A 14,704-nucleotide genomic window follows, 5' to 3' on the forward strand; every position below is an offset into this window, starting at 1 on the left:
CATAGTATCAGGTCCACCAAGCTAATGGAAAGTTTACTGATGTGAATAAAAGGTACTCTTTCACTAGATTCTAGATACTCATTTAAGTCACTTAGATCACTTTACTGTTTTTCTGACAGTCTTCCTTCTTGAGTATGTTTTTGATTTTGGTAATAACACATCAAAATACATTTTAAAATATTATTAAATATTAACAGTTACATACTTCAGCCTTATTTCCTGTAAATATTATGCACTCTTATTCAGTCCGAGACAATAACAGGACCTATATGCAAAGTAAATGCTTTTTATATGTAAATATTGCATGAAAGAGAAAAGACATTTGTTTCTATCATAGCTCTTGAGCGTTCACAAACCTGAGTTCTTCAGGCATAAATATTTAAATCTTTTTACAAAAAATAGTCCTTTTCTTTGTCCTTTTTTTTTTTTTAAATTGCTTGAAAATACTTCTGATGGCACTAACCTATTCATTAGTTTGGAGTAAAGCAAGTTAGGTATTTCCTTTTTAATGAAATTGAAGTATTTACACGGGAAAAAAAAAAACATTACACAGAGGTTTAGCCATCTGTCTGACAGTGGGTTTGTTGTTATCATATACAGAGCAGTCTAGTACCTTCTCTTTCCTCAGTATTGTAAAACTAAGCAGTGTGAGACAGACACTGTTGTAGAACTAACAGTGTGCAGATGGCAGAGTGTACAGAGTAAATACAGCAGATTATGAAGCTTGAAGCAATGGCACAAATGTAGGTGTAACGGTCCCAAATTTATAAAACAGGTCACAGTCAGAGAATCCCAGTCTCCTAAATGCAATTACATACCCTGTTTATTAGACTATGTTTATTTGCTAGATGTGTTCACCAGGAACACTACTTGACCAATACAGAAAAACACCAGCAGTACAATAGTCAAGGGTCTGCACGGTTCTGAAGAGTAAAAAAATTCAAAGCATTTATGCATGACAGGTGGCAGCTGAAAGGCAGGGCTACAGCACAAACTTCTCTCTCACTCTCCTGTCCTTAATGAGCTTAACTTGACCTCAAAGAATCGGTCTCCTGAGACAGAAGTAATTCAGCCTTCAAGCAGTTCTGGACCTACTGGAGTAGAGAAACTGCCACTTCCGATTGATTGTGTGTGTTGGAGTTGTGATGTGTTTATTACAGAATGAGCTAAGACAACAGAAAACATTTCAGCTGGGACTAAAAGGACTGTAATAGTAAATGTAAAAATGGGTAGGCAATGGAGCCAGTAGGAGCCAGAGTTTCTGACTATGATACTGTTTCAGTAACTGTCATGTAACTACTAAGCAATCACATTCACAACAGCAAACCACTGGCACAGGAAAAAATCTGGATTTATAGAGTTTCACAGGATTTGAGGTACGCTTGAGTTTCTTTGCATGTATAATTTCTAATCCTTATAGCTGCAGAGACAGCTAGTTGTTCTACCTTGTTTATTCTGCAGACAATATATTATAATTAATATGGCACATACGAAGATAGTCACATGAAATCTTAACATGAGTATTGCATTTAAAGCCAGACAATCCCTACCCCTCACCCCAGCAATAAATCACACTTAAATTCAGTGGAATCACACTTCTGTCCTAGATTTTTCACATATGAAAAAGAAAAGAAAGCATGATACATGAAAGACACATGAATGACACGGATCCACAGATGATGCTTTCCTTTGGTCTGGTCTCTGCTCTTGTTTGACACAGGTGCAGATGCCCTTGCTGTTTATCTCATGGAATAATATCTTGCTACTGCAAATTATAGAATCATAGAATAGTTTGGGTTGGAAGGACCTTCAAAGGTCTAGTCCAACTCCCCTGCAATGAGTAGGGACATCTTCAACTAGATTAGGTTGCACAGAGCCACATCCAGCCTGACCTTGAATGTTTCCAGGAATGGCGCATCCACTGGATGGGCAACCTGTGCCAGGATTTTACCACCCTCATTGTAAAATACTTCTTCCATGCTTCTAGCCTGAATCTCCTCTCTCTAGTTGAAAACCATCATCCCTCTCCTATTGCAACAGGCCCTGCTAAAATTTCTCCCTGTCTTTCTTATAGGACCCTTTTACGTGCTGAAAGGCTGCAATAAGTTCTCTCTGGTGTCTTCTCTTCTCTGGGCTGAACAATCCTAACTCTTTCAGTGTTTCCTCACAAGAGAAGTGTTCTAGCCTTCTGATCACTTTTGTGGTCGTTCTCTGGACCATTTGCAACAGGTCCATATCTTTCTGTATTGAGGACTCCAGAGGTGGACACAGTACTTCACGTGGGGTCTTACCAGAGCAGAGTAGAGGGGCAGATGTGGCTAGCAAAATCTTATGTATTGATTTAAAGCCCCTTGGGAAAAGGACCAATCATTCTTTGTGTTCTATAGGAGAGTTTTTCAATGCATTAAAATAGCAATACATTTTTGCAGTAACTTGACCATTAACAACTTTATTAAGTATGCACTAAGCAGACTGAGTTCAGTCAGTTCTGAATTTGAAGCTAATTATTTCATATTCAAATATAGGCTTGGGAGCTTAACAGTGACCATTGAAAATCATGGTCTGCTATAATTAACACTGATACACTTGCTATGAACTAGAATGCTGTTTTTAAACTGCAAATGTTGAAAAACACAAGTATAACAAATTACATGAGACAGTCAAGACAACTGAAATTAAGCACAGACATGCACTTCAAGTCCTTCCTCAAAAGACCTGCTATAGGTCTAATGGTATTGCACTAGAATTCCAAACTTAAAATTTGTATAAATTACTACAAAAGCCTCTAAGAAATACTCTGTTGTTAATACTTGTATCTCTTTCCCTATTAAATTTTTTTGGTTTCCCTTTTCTGTGAGAAGTTTTCGTAGTACTTTTTGTTCTCCTTTCTTGCTGTCAACTTTGTTTCTTTTCTTCTGTTATCTTGTTGTACTTCTTGCAGTCTCCATTTTCCATTCCTCTGTCCCACTTTCCTGGTTGCTCTCTATTCCTAATTCATTTCTTCTTGGCATTCTTCTAAATATTGTATGTTTTTATCTCTGCCTTTCTATTTTTGAATCTTTTTATTCTATACATTAAACATTTAGGATGACTTCTATAAAAACAAATGGAACAAGTACAATGACTTTTTAATTAGATCTATATCGCAGTGGAATATATCTGCTCTTACAGGCTTTAGTAAGACCTTTAGAGTCAAATATCCTAGATACGAAAGAATTCAAATTCTTAAGAATTCCATTATGGTGGGGGTTTTGTTTTGTTTTTTTTTTTTTGGTGTCTTTTTCTTGGCGAGGAGGGAAGGAATAGGAGTTGTGTTTTTTTTTGTTTTTAAATAATGGCTGGATAAAAACCTGAATTCAGAGATTAAGATTTCTATATTTGAAATCTGGAAGTAAAGCTTCTGACTTCAGGCAGTCTTGTGGAATTATGCCTAAGCATTGCTAGGAACTGTGCATTAGTTTGCAGAAGTACCCTTTACAGTTGATGGTATTTAAATCCCCGTGTACTATCAAGTGTATAATTTTTTTTTTAGCAACAGACAGAATGCAATTTGTAAAAGAGGAGGAATTTGTCACTGAATACAAAGCAGTTGATAACAACTTTTCTTATGTGGTTGAAATGAAAATGGATGGAAAGATAAATCCCAGATTGTGAAGCGAACAAGCAGCAAAAAATACAATAATGATCCACAGGGACAGAGAGTAGTAAATCACTGTTCAGGCACTGCAAACTTTTAATTCTCTCGCTTCAAACCACCACAAAGTCAACACTATAGGGTAAAATCTCTGCTTTCTACAGTGGAAACCACAGGAAAATGAATATACTCATGACTTCAAGAGGATCTAGGCATGCAGAGCAGAACTTTTGGTGTCTATACTTACAAGTGTGATTCTCAGCCCTCCCTCACTTTAGCTGCCAAGAAATCTGTAAATAGACACATTTCTCTGAAATCTGAATTCTAATTAGTGAAATTCTACTTCTGGGCTTGTACAGGCTTTGTGTATTTGCAGAACAGTTGATTCATGCAAGTTGAATCTTACTTGCAGTCCCACCTAGTCTAGTTTGCACCTACCATATACCCACACTGGTTAGCAATATTCCAGATGAGGCAGCCAGGACTGCTTTTAACTGAAAAATATGTCCTGAGAGCATGCAGTTGATTCCATTCCTTCTTTATTTAACGAAAGATCAATTTGAGTGTCCTGTGAAGAACTGGGAAGCTTAGTTTCATCAGTCACCACAAACTGAGGAGAGTCCATATCATGCCTCTCAAAAAGTGCCATAAGTGAGTGGTACAGGTGGTAGCACAATCCATTGTCCTCCTGGTATTGTCCTGTTGCACCAAACATCTTTCAACTTCAAGCACCAATGAAGCCCCCGGAAACAGTTGTTTATAGATGTATTATTTAATGCATCTAATGATTTAATGAACAAAACTTCAGGCTTGGGAAATGACATGAGAAATGTCTCTTAATGTGACTAACAATCTTCCCTCATCTAAGTGTATGTGAATGTGTTCCTGATGTAATATGATATTACAAAGCTGTCAGATAAGGATTAGAATTAGCCATGTCTTCTCTACTTCCTTTTCTAGATCTGTGGTGAAAACAAAGGCAACTCAAGTGGAGAAAAGTCTGTCTTTCTATTTCTGGCCTTATACTATAAAATGGGTATAATAATATTCCCTCCATCCCATCGCTCATCTGCATATCCGTTATTATGTTTGTACAAAATTTGGCTTAGAGCAAAAAAATTTTGGTTTGGAGCCCTAGGAGCGCTCCTGTAAAATAATTGTGAACAGTATTAGCTTTGCTTGTCAAAGGTTTTACTGGAAGAACTCACCTTCTCAGTGCAATTGCTTCAGCCTTCCATGGGCTGTCTCATTGTAACTAAAACAGTCTTTAATCCTCAGCTTATATCTCAAAATCTGCACATAGCGGGAAAGGCTTTTTTGAGTGATTTATAACCCAATGCATGATTTATAACCCAATTTTCAAATGGCCATTAAACAACATTTGCAACAAGAGTCTTGAATATTTTTGCATGAAGAAATCTGAAGCCTGTAGTTATCCATCATCAGAATATTGCGTTCAGTACGGAATTGTTAACTGTAAAGACTAGAAACATGAACAAAATAAAAAAAAAATTGTTTCACCATCTCTAATAAATCATTACAATTGAAATTAAAAAATCTTCGGGATAAATAATGACTGCTCAGGCCATTATTCTTGTCCATGTGGCAGTAAGTATGATATGTATTCCTAACAAACTGACACCGAAAATCTGCTTTTGCTTCTAGATTGTTATATTGCTGCTATATATTGCTACTGCTATGGACTGATGCTGTCAGAAATATCTGCTTTTTTTATAGTACTTTTGTTTGATTGACACAAACCCCATGGGGAATTATGGCATGAATATAGACCTTCAAAGTTCATCTCAAGCTGATTTTATTAATAAATGAAAACACTTCAAGGGAAGAATAATCACTTATGTCTCGTAGGAGAAAGAACAAATCAGTTTAATTTCATGCTGAGAAGGATTAAAATAATTTATTAGGTAAATGATGTTTTCTAAATGCTTATGACAGCTGCTTTTCACGTGTCTAAAGCTTTCTACTATATACACAACATAGAAATGGAACAAAGAGTATGATTTTTAAACCTAGAATCATGCAAGTAAGAGATAATTGTGCCATAGTTTAACTTTTGAACTTGCTGTTTCATGAAACTGGGAAAATTATGTTTTGAGAGATGGTACTGCAAATCATTAGTCCTATGCTCAAGGTCTATGGACTACTTTTGGCGGGCACATGGAGAAATATGTGGTTACAGAGTTACCAATTAATGCGATAACTGTATAAATGCCAAGTAAAGAAAGGATGCAATGGATGAAGATAATGTGTAAATGCAAATAGAAGACAAGTTGGATGAAGGAAATATAGTGCTCTATAATAGATGCACAAGTTACAGTCTCTAGATGTGATCTGAAGTATCAAAAAGATTGTGATATTGTAGATAATGTCACTGCATAAAATTTTACCAATCACTTCTACAGCTGTGCAGCTGTGTGAAGTAAAATGCTAAAACTTAAAAATAGATGATGGCTTGCATTTACATTTACATCATCTGCTTATGTGAATAGTAACTAGAACGATGAATGGGATATTTAGCTATCTTGTATCTGATTCTCTATTCTGTTAATCCTTCCTTTATCTTAAGATATTGGTGGGGGAGGAGGGTGAAATAGTTTGGTCACTTTGAAGTAACAGTGTACATCTGTATGGCAGAATGCACTATTGATGTCTGTAATCATGACATCACGGCACTCCAGCTTAGAAATTCTGAAAAGTAGTGATTTATGACTCTGTAATGCTTCTGGCACATGCAGTAGATTATGAATGTCATTGTGCTATGTAAATATACCTGTGGTGAGGAATGAGGCCTCTGGCTTACAAATATGAAACAAGTTGATTAGATTAAGCATCATTTAACTTATGTGAAAGTTTTAGAAATCAGCAGTTGTAGTTGTTTCAGTGCATGTGAATAAGTTGGAATAAAGTCAGCATGAAGGTTGGCAGCAACCAAAATAATGTGATCTTCTGTGTGGCAGCAATGTATGAAGTGGGACTTGTTTTCAAAGTCAAGGTAAGATCATTCTAGTAGATTCACATTATAGAATATGAAGTGTTTGTTACATTGTTCAGTATATTATGACACTCAGGCTTGTTATACCAGATTATCAGATCTAGCTGGATAGAGAATGCAGGTTGTGTGTTTGCATCTACAGACAACAGTAATTGCATGAATAACACTGAATTCCATGTCAAACTGGAAAAATAACAGCTACTGACTCTGCCAAACCCACTCTGCATGCTTACTTTGACCTAATGGCATACTGCTTATAGCTAACTATTGCACATTGCTACAAGTCAGTTCAGAACTTCTTTATATTCAGGCAGTAGGCTGAATGCGATTCTGATTTTAAAGCTTGATTCTGAGAAATGTAGGTCAAGGCTGGTTTACATTCATGTATATAGATGTACATGTGTCCAGTGTTTAGGTATCCAAACTCACAGTTGCTTCTTGCCTCTAACACTGAGTGCAAGAGAAACTTGGTTTCTGTACTTTCTCTAGAACTTGTTTTCTTGGACTTAAAGAGTTGCTCAATTAAATATCTTCACTGTGTGGCCTTTAAACTGTAGTGAAAGCCACAGAGCCCTGGCACCAATGTTGAACATCCACTCAGTACATCAGCTGATCAGCAGTATTTTGCTTCTTTTTTGTACTGATATCTCTTCTGTGAAACTCTCTCTCACTTCCTCTCTCCCCCGCTTAGTTTTTGGTTTTCATTTTTTTTGGTCTTTTCTATTTATATATGCTTATAATCATATGTTGTTCCTGTACCTTTTATTGCACTGTGGTATGTGATCCAGCTATAGAATCATGAAATAGTTTTGGTTGGAAGTGACCTTCAAAGGTTATCTAGTCCTACTCCCCTGCAATAACAGGGACATCTTCAACCTATTGCTTTCTGTTTATAACTCTGCTTTACCAAGTAATGATACACTTGCATGTTTTATTTTCTACTCCTGCCTTAGGGATAAGTAAAATCTTTCATAAAATGGCATTTTTAGTAGTCCAAATTTAGATTAATAAACTTTCTGTTTCAAAGTATGTGGAAAACTCTCCCCCCCTTTTTATATCCTCATCTGGAAAATGTGTACCTCAAACACAGTTTTTCTAGGAACCTGGCAATGTCCAGATCTCTGTAGCAGTTTGGCAAAGCTTTGTTCTATTCCCCATTCCTTAGTAAGGACTGGACTGCATGCCATGTGCTTGTGTGTCAGCTATTCCCCTATCCCTGCCTCAAAAGAGTAATTTTTCTTCATCTTTTGTTGTTCTAAAATGCCCCTATGGTTTTTGTGTGGACTCTGATTTACAGTGTGAGGGGAGGCTTCCACAAGGCACTCAGCATGCTCCCAACCGCTCCTGTTCAAGCCAAGGTCACTGGTGTCATTGGCTTCAAAAGGAGCCAAGTTAGACCAGCACTGAGTGCTTCCAAAGAGCTATTCCTTAATATTTTTGCCATCTCTCAGCATTCCTGAGACATACAAGGATGCAGTTGTAGGTTTAATTTTCCACTTATTGTACTAGCGTCATTCTCTGATGTAGGTTTCATTAACAGATCAACTGGTGAATAGATAGTTTCACACATCTCATTTATGTAAAAATCAAGACCTATAGAACAAGGTAAGCATTTTACTGTCTGCTTTGCAAGCATTTAAACTCTGTAAATTCCCCCTTGTTTTGAAGAGCAGGAAGTCCAGAACAGTGTCAAGAGGTTACATGGCCATAGTCAGTTAGTAGTCACTGTTCTTTTCCAGTTACACTCTTTACTCATTAAACAGATATGCGATTACTTGTAGGCAAACACAGATTTATGGGCAAAGGATGGGAAAGCTTAAAAGGACTGTAATCTTTCTAAATATTTATTTTTAATCTCAGCTGCAGAAAAAACCTCAAACACCAAACGCTCAGCAAATCTAAAGTTTGAAGTAATTCCATTGCTACCAGGATGAAATTGTCATGCTAACAGTAGAATATTTAATCCTAAAATGTTACTAATATTATTAAAAATTGGGTTTGTTCAGTTAAAATGCAAACATCTCTGGATTAAAATGTGGTTACAAGGTCACAAGTCCTACATTGTGATAAGAGAAACGTAACGCATGAAAAATAACGCATGAAAAATAGTGTAACTTGAATAATTTTCTAAAGCTGCAAGAGAAGATTAGATTTGAGGAATGTGCATGGCGGTAGCTGGGATATACAGTGTAATCACTTTGTCAGTAAGGCTGCATTTTGTTATTTAATTTTCATCTGAATTTCATGTCTGAGATTGATAGGTGGGACTCCTAGAATAAAAGGATCCATTGACAGCACATTATAGCATTGGTGAAGCATTGTCTCGGGATAAAGGATGGGATTTGGTACCTTGCTGGGTAGTAATGAGGATATTTCTTGTGAGTGTCAACACAGTAAATCCCCAAGAAGTTGTGCTTTTGAAATACTGGATCACAGAGTGGCAAGGTTGTCATGAGGGGACTGTGATGCCTCCCATCCAAGCCCTTTACCGTGTAACTGGTTTTGTTTTGTTTTGCTTTTTTTTTGGGGGGGGGGGGGGGAGGAAGGAAAAGGGAAGGAAGACATGGTTTGTTTTTCCTTACTTTAAACCAAATGATCTTGTATTTAGAATATACTGGGACTGTTAGCAGCATACATGTGTTAAGGACAAGTGATTATGCAAAGAGAAGGAGCTACCAGTGAAGGCAGGATATTTTTTGCTTTAATTTAAGATGTTGCAAAATAGAGAAGTGTGGGCACAGATATATATCTGAATAATCCTCTCAATAAGAGGCAGTACACAAAACAGAATATTGGTCAGCCTCCACATGCTTTAAGAAAGTTGCTATTATTGTCATGCCTCTCCTCCCGCTGTGAGGAAGTCTATAGATCAAATGCTCTGTAGACAACATTGGAACTGTATTAATATAACACCCATAACATTATTAAACATGCATTTTCAGTTAATGCAAAAAGATAGAAACATTACTGCATTACAAGTAATATCATTTTTGCATATAGCAAATGTCCTAATTGCTACTTCTATGAACTCTATGGGGATGAATACAGATTTCAAAAAAAAAAAAAAAATCAGGAATTGGGCCTTTTTGTTGGCATCTTACTCAGACTATTAATGAGCCTTGCCAGCCAGGAAAAATGAGAGCTGATTGTACAAAAGATCTGTATGAGGAAAAGAAACTGTGCTCAGATGTATTTTGACAATTTCCTACAGATGAGCTTAGTTAATTCTTGGCTCAGAAACAACAGTTCCCTCCAGTGAATTATGTCAATGATTTTTAGAGCAGTAAAATGTTTCTTCTCTGAATCACTCTAGGTGTTTGTTCCTTTGTTTTCCTTGAACATAAACAGCACAGCTTTGGCAGGAAGCCCAAGCCATTGTAGATGCATTACATTATTGTTAATGTGATTAACCCAAAGTAAAACATTAAATGCTCCTGAGGCATTAGTTGAAATAATGAGATGACCAACTCCCAAGTTCCCTGGGCTCACAGCATGAGGACAAACATATCATGTACTTCATCTTTTGCATTGACATTTGAAATTCATCATATAAAGTCGGTAATGGGAGCAATTCTGTGCATAGTCATTCGAAGTGAAGAGTAATGCTGGTCAAACTAAATGTATGTTACAACAAAAACACACTAATTGCTACTGGCTTTGCTGCCAAGAACTAGTGACAAGGTACCTTACATGTAAAGCTGTCACTAATCTTTCTGTTTAGGCTGCTCTTTTCAGAAGCAGTTTTTAAAACAGCTGCATTGCTTAAGTTCATATTTCATTCCTGGATTTAAATATGTTCACATAAGTTCTGTCTGAAATGCTCAGAATAGCAGGAAATGATAGTGAGGACTTGTATGGATTTATTGACCCAAGGCTGTATAAAACTATGGTGTACTGGAAAATATAACTTCAAATATATGCTGTACAATTATTTTATCAAAGGGTAAATCAAAATCGCATTTCTGAATTAGTGAAATAATGAATTAATGAACCATGCAGCACAATGGCCTTTAGAGCTGAGGTCACTACATTCATAAGCAGGTACACTGCAATTGGTAATGTGAGTAAGCATTGATACGATTTTTTTCATGTTTCCTCATCTAGAAATAAATATTGTAGGACAGAGAGTGCTAAGTTAGATGTACCTAACAGTGCTAGTGCTTAGTTAGATGTAGCTAACTTAGTGCTATTGCTTAGTTAGATGTAGCATGTAGATGGAAATATATCTTGCTATGAAACAAAAATATCTGTTTTCAGATCAGATGCATGCTTATTAATTTTTTCCAACTCTGGGCATTCAAATTCTTATGTTTGAAATTACAAATCAAGCTCTATAAAGGAAGAACCTAGGGAAAAGTCCCAGATTGAGTAAAATATGTACTAAAATAGAACAATTTTGCCTAAAATTTCATTGTCTGATGTGTGCAGTGTCAACAATTATTACCCTTTCAGTTTCAATGGCAGAGAAACACCTCTGCACATTCATATTGAAACATGCTTTAGAGCCAGGATAAACAGTAGTGTCATTTGTGAAGACAGTGTTCTGAAATACTGCTTAATAGAAAATTTAACTTTTCATTTATTTTATAATACTTTGCTTCTCAACAACAAAAAAAATGAAAAAAAGGCTCCAAAAAGATACCTATATTATTTAATTTTGTTATTCTACCATTAAAACCCCCAAACCTACATAGTTTATATGCTCCTGGTATAGTGAACATCAATTAAAACGCAAGTTTTTTCGACAGACTGCCTATATGAAAGTGCTCAAAAAATATGCTGCCCTTCATCATCCAGTGTTTATCTCATTCTATGTCTCATTCAGACACTCTCCAGACCTTTGTACTACAAAGGTTCCAGAGGGAAGAAATATTTTCTAGTGTAGTTGCCAAATTTGGACCAAATGTCATCCATGATAGCGTAAGTTCTGCTAGTCACACAGTGATCATGGAGCACTATATAGCTTTGATAGAATGTTATTCAGTTTGTTGATGTTTGGTTCCTTCCTTTTTGATTTTATGGACAGTTTTACTTGTACAACAGCAACAAAGATAAATACTTTTACCTTAATTGCTGTATTTATCCAGAACTACAAGAGTTGTCTTTATTTCACAGTATATGTGGCTTGATTTTCAGTAGTCTCATATTTTTAAATATGCATGACTTGTTCATTTGGAGAGAATTAGAGCTTAAGTAGAATTTAATTGATTTAGAACCCCAAGTCTGGTACCCTAACATAGGTGAAATTCAACTTACCTACATTTGCATTATACTGTATTCGGAATAATTTAGGAAATATCCAGCACTTATTTTGTATTTGCAAATACTCATTCTGGGAAAGCGAAGCTTTAAAGTGTCAATGATAGCTTTCCCTTTGTTTCAGCAACTCAGCTGTGGCTAGAAACCTCTTGATTCTGCTAATTCCATCCATCTCAACTAAAAAAAAATCCTGGTTTTGGTAGTGAACTGAATTGTCATTCTGAGGGCTCTCTCCTAAACATGTTCTATTTTGAGATTTTTATGCTGCCTGTATCAGTCCTTGCAAGCCTTTTATGACTACCCAGGAGGAGGGTTAGTCACCCCCTTGTTGAGTTATACTTATTAACTGTGACACTGTAGTTAAGGTTGATAAAACACTTTCATTTTAATTAATTAAAGCCTTTATCTTTTTATAAGAACATTTGGAGATGCTCTTCAAAGCTTCTAGATATTTGTAATTTTTTAAAAATTCTCTTTATAATCATATACAGCTTGAGCATAAAGCCTCAAGCACCTCTTTTGAGTTGGCTGCCATTTAAAATGAATGCAGTGGAAAAGGAATGCTGGGAGGGGAAATAGCTTCATAGTTCTATCTATGCCTCTTGTGTTGTATTGCAGTGTGTTGGAAGGTGTTTGCTGCATTAGGGTTAAGAAAGCATGTGAGCAATCATTCTTCTGTAGACTGCCTAATAATAATACTGGAAGATCTGAACTCTCATCTTTTCTACAAAGATTACTGCAATTTAGTTGATGATTCATTTTACATGAAACAGAAACACTTACTTGGACAGGAGCTGAAACCTCCCTAGTGAACGTATTAACCACTAGTCTACAGAATAATTTTGTCACATTTTCAGGTTTAGTTAATTAAAATTATTTTTGGACTTTGCTTTACTCATCTCATGGATGCATGCATCCATGTGTAGAACTGGGGAGGCTAGAATTCTTCCAGAAAGGTGAGGAGGAAATACATACGGGAAAAAAAAAAACAAACCTGAGAAAGACAGAATTTTTTTTTTCAGACTGAAATGATAAGTATTATATGATGAAAACTTTTACCCCCTTGAAATGAAACCTTCATTTTAGATTTTCTTGCTGAAGAAATTCCAGTATTCTTTGTCAAGCAATAAGGGAGAAGAATGCACATAACTTCGGAAATTAAGCAAACTAACAAATGTGAAGAACATATTAATTTCATACCCTTCTATTTTTTGAGCCAGCTCACAGTATTACACAGCTCTTAAAATATGAAAGTTCAGTGAGTTTCCAGAGCAATTATTTTGCAAAAAAGCAACCGTATCTGATCAATAATAGAGCGAGTTAAGGGATACCTTGATCAATGTCTACAAAGCAAGGATATAAGATTCAACTCAGTAAATGTAATCATTATTTTTTTTCCAGAGGCAGGATTTCATACCACAGTACCACATATTCATCTCAAACTTTTAAATGTTAAAATTATTTTTCTCTACCCTCTATTTACCCTTTTGCAACACATTTTTAGCATATGCTTGCACTAATTTAATTTGGTGTACTAGTTAGAGGTCAAATTAATTTGTCATATTTTGGTAGAAGGTAGTAAAACATTACTTTTGTTCTAAAGTCCCAGATAATTGATGAAGATATTCTCTAGGAGATAGGTTTCTTTAATTCATTATTTGCAATTTGAGCAATTTCACCATGTGCATCATGTTCATTGCTGCACAGCAGGTACCTTTTCTATAACAGGGAGATATGTTTTAATGGAAGAAATAAAATGATTCCATAAAATGGAAGAAAGTTGTTGGTTTGTGTTTTTTTTTTTTTTTTGGTGGGGGATGTGCTTTTTTCATACTCAGACTCTTCAAAGTAACGTTAGTTTAAAAGATTACAAAAGAAATATTTTAATTGACAGAAATCCTGCTGGATGGATTCTATTCCAAGTTGTAGGTTTATTTATAATTTTCTAAAAATATATACAAACTATTCTGGGTTTTTGGCATGTGGAAAAGTCATCCTAGAATTTATTCCTAGTAAACTGTGAAGAGTATGAATCTCTTATTGCTCTGTAATTTCCCTTTCTTCTGTACCAAATATTTTAGCAATAAAAGCATATCTTTCATTCCTTCCTTCCTTTTTGGTTTTCAATAGCCATGTAGAGCTAGAAATATGATATATGTGAGGTGGGATGTTAGGAGACTGAGGCCAAAATTAGACCCCTCTGGCCAATACAGATCAACAGATTTGACAGCAAGAGGCAGGTACATGTCAAGCACAAGTCACAATTGCAATCCAAAATCTTCCATTCAACAGCTGTCCAGAACTGCCTTTCACATTCACTCAGAAAGCCCAAGTCCTCTGTATTCTGGGTTTTTGTTATCAAGCACAAATGTTTATAAACCTTGTTCAGTAACATTCAGGTGAAACACTATAGTGAATAACTCTGAGAGATCAAACGCACACCTTATCTTAGTAGAAAAGTACCTTGCAAATAAATAATAGGCATTTCAAGAGATCACTGAGATTCATTACCTGGATGATTTCTCATTTTCAGATAGAAATGAAGGGAAATCATCCAATTTCTTTTTTATAATAACATCCAATACATTTAATGTCCAATTTCATCCTGCTTCATGATTTACAGCATTTACTAGGCTAATTGTGCTCTAGCCGCTATTATAAAAGCCGCTATTCTATTAACCCTTTCAGTGTGGGTGTGCCCCAAGAAGCATTTTTTTTGCTCAGAGGTTTCAAGTGAGATGTTGACTATCTCGGTGTTTGAAGCAGAATGCATTTCCATAATACGTCTTTAGTCAAGA

The 14,704-nt window shown here is 35.8% G+C and overlaps 1 protein-coding gene across 5 annotated transcripts in view; it reads right to left on the reverse strand.

Annotated features, from left to right (window-relative positions):
- Positions 1–14,704, reverse strand: part of SLC9A9 (solute carrier family 9 member A9) — a 196,923-nt gene that overhangs the window by 55,895 nt on the left and 126,324 nt on the right. The gene's annotated exons all lie outside the window — the stretch shown is intronic.

This window comes from Pezoporus occidentalis, unplaced genomic scaffold (assembly GCF_034315485.1).
Source record: "Pezoporus occidentalis ecotype Australia unplaced genomic scaffold, CSIRO_AGI_Poc_V1 ctg8, whole genome shotgun sequence".
In the NCBI taxonomy this organism is placed as follows: Eukaryota; Metazoa; Chordata; class Aves; order Psittaciformes; family Psittacidae; genus Pezoporus; species Pezoporus occidentalis.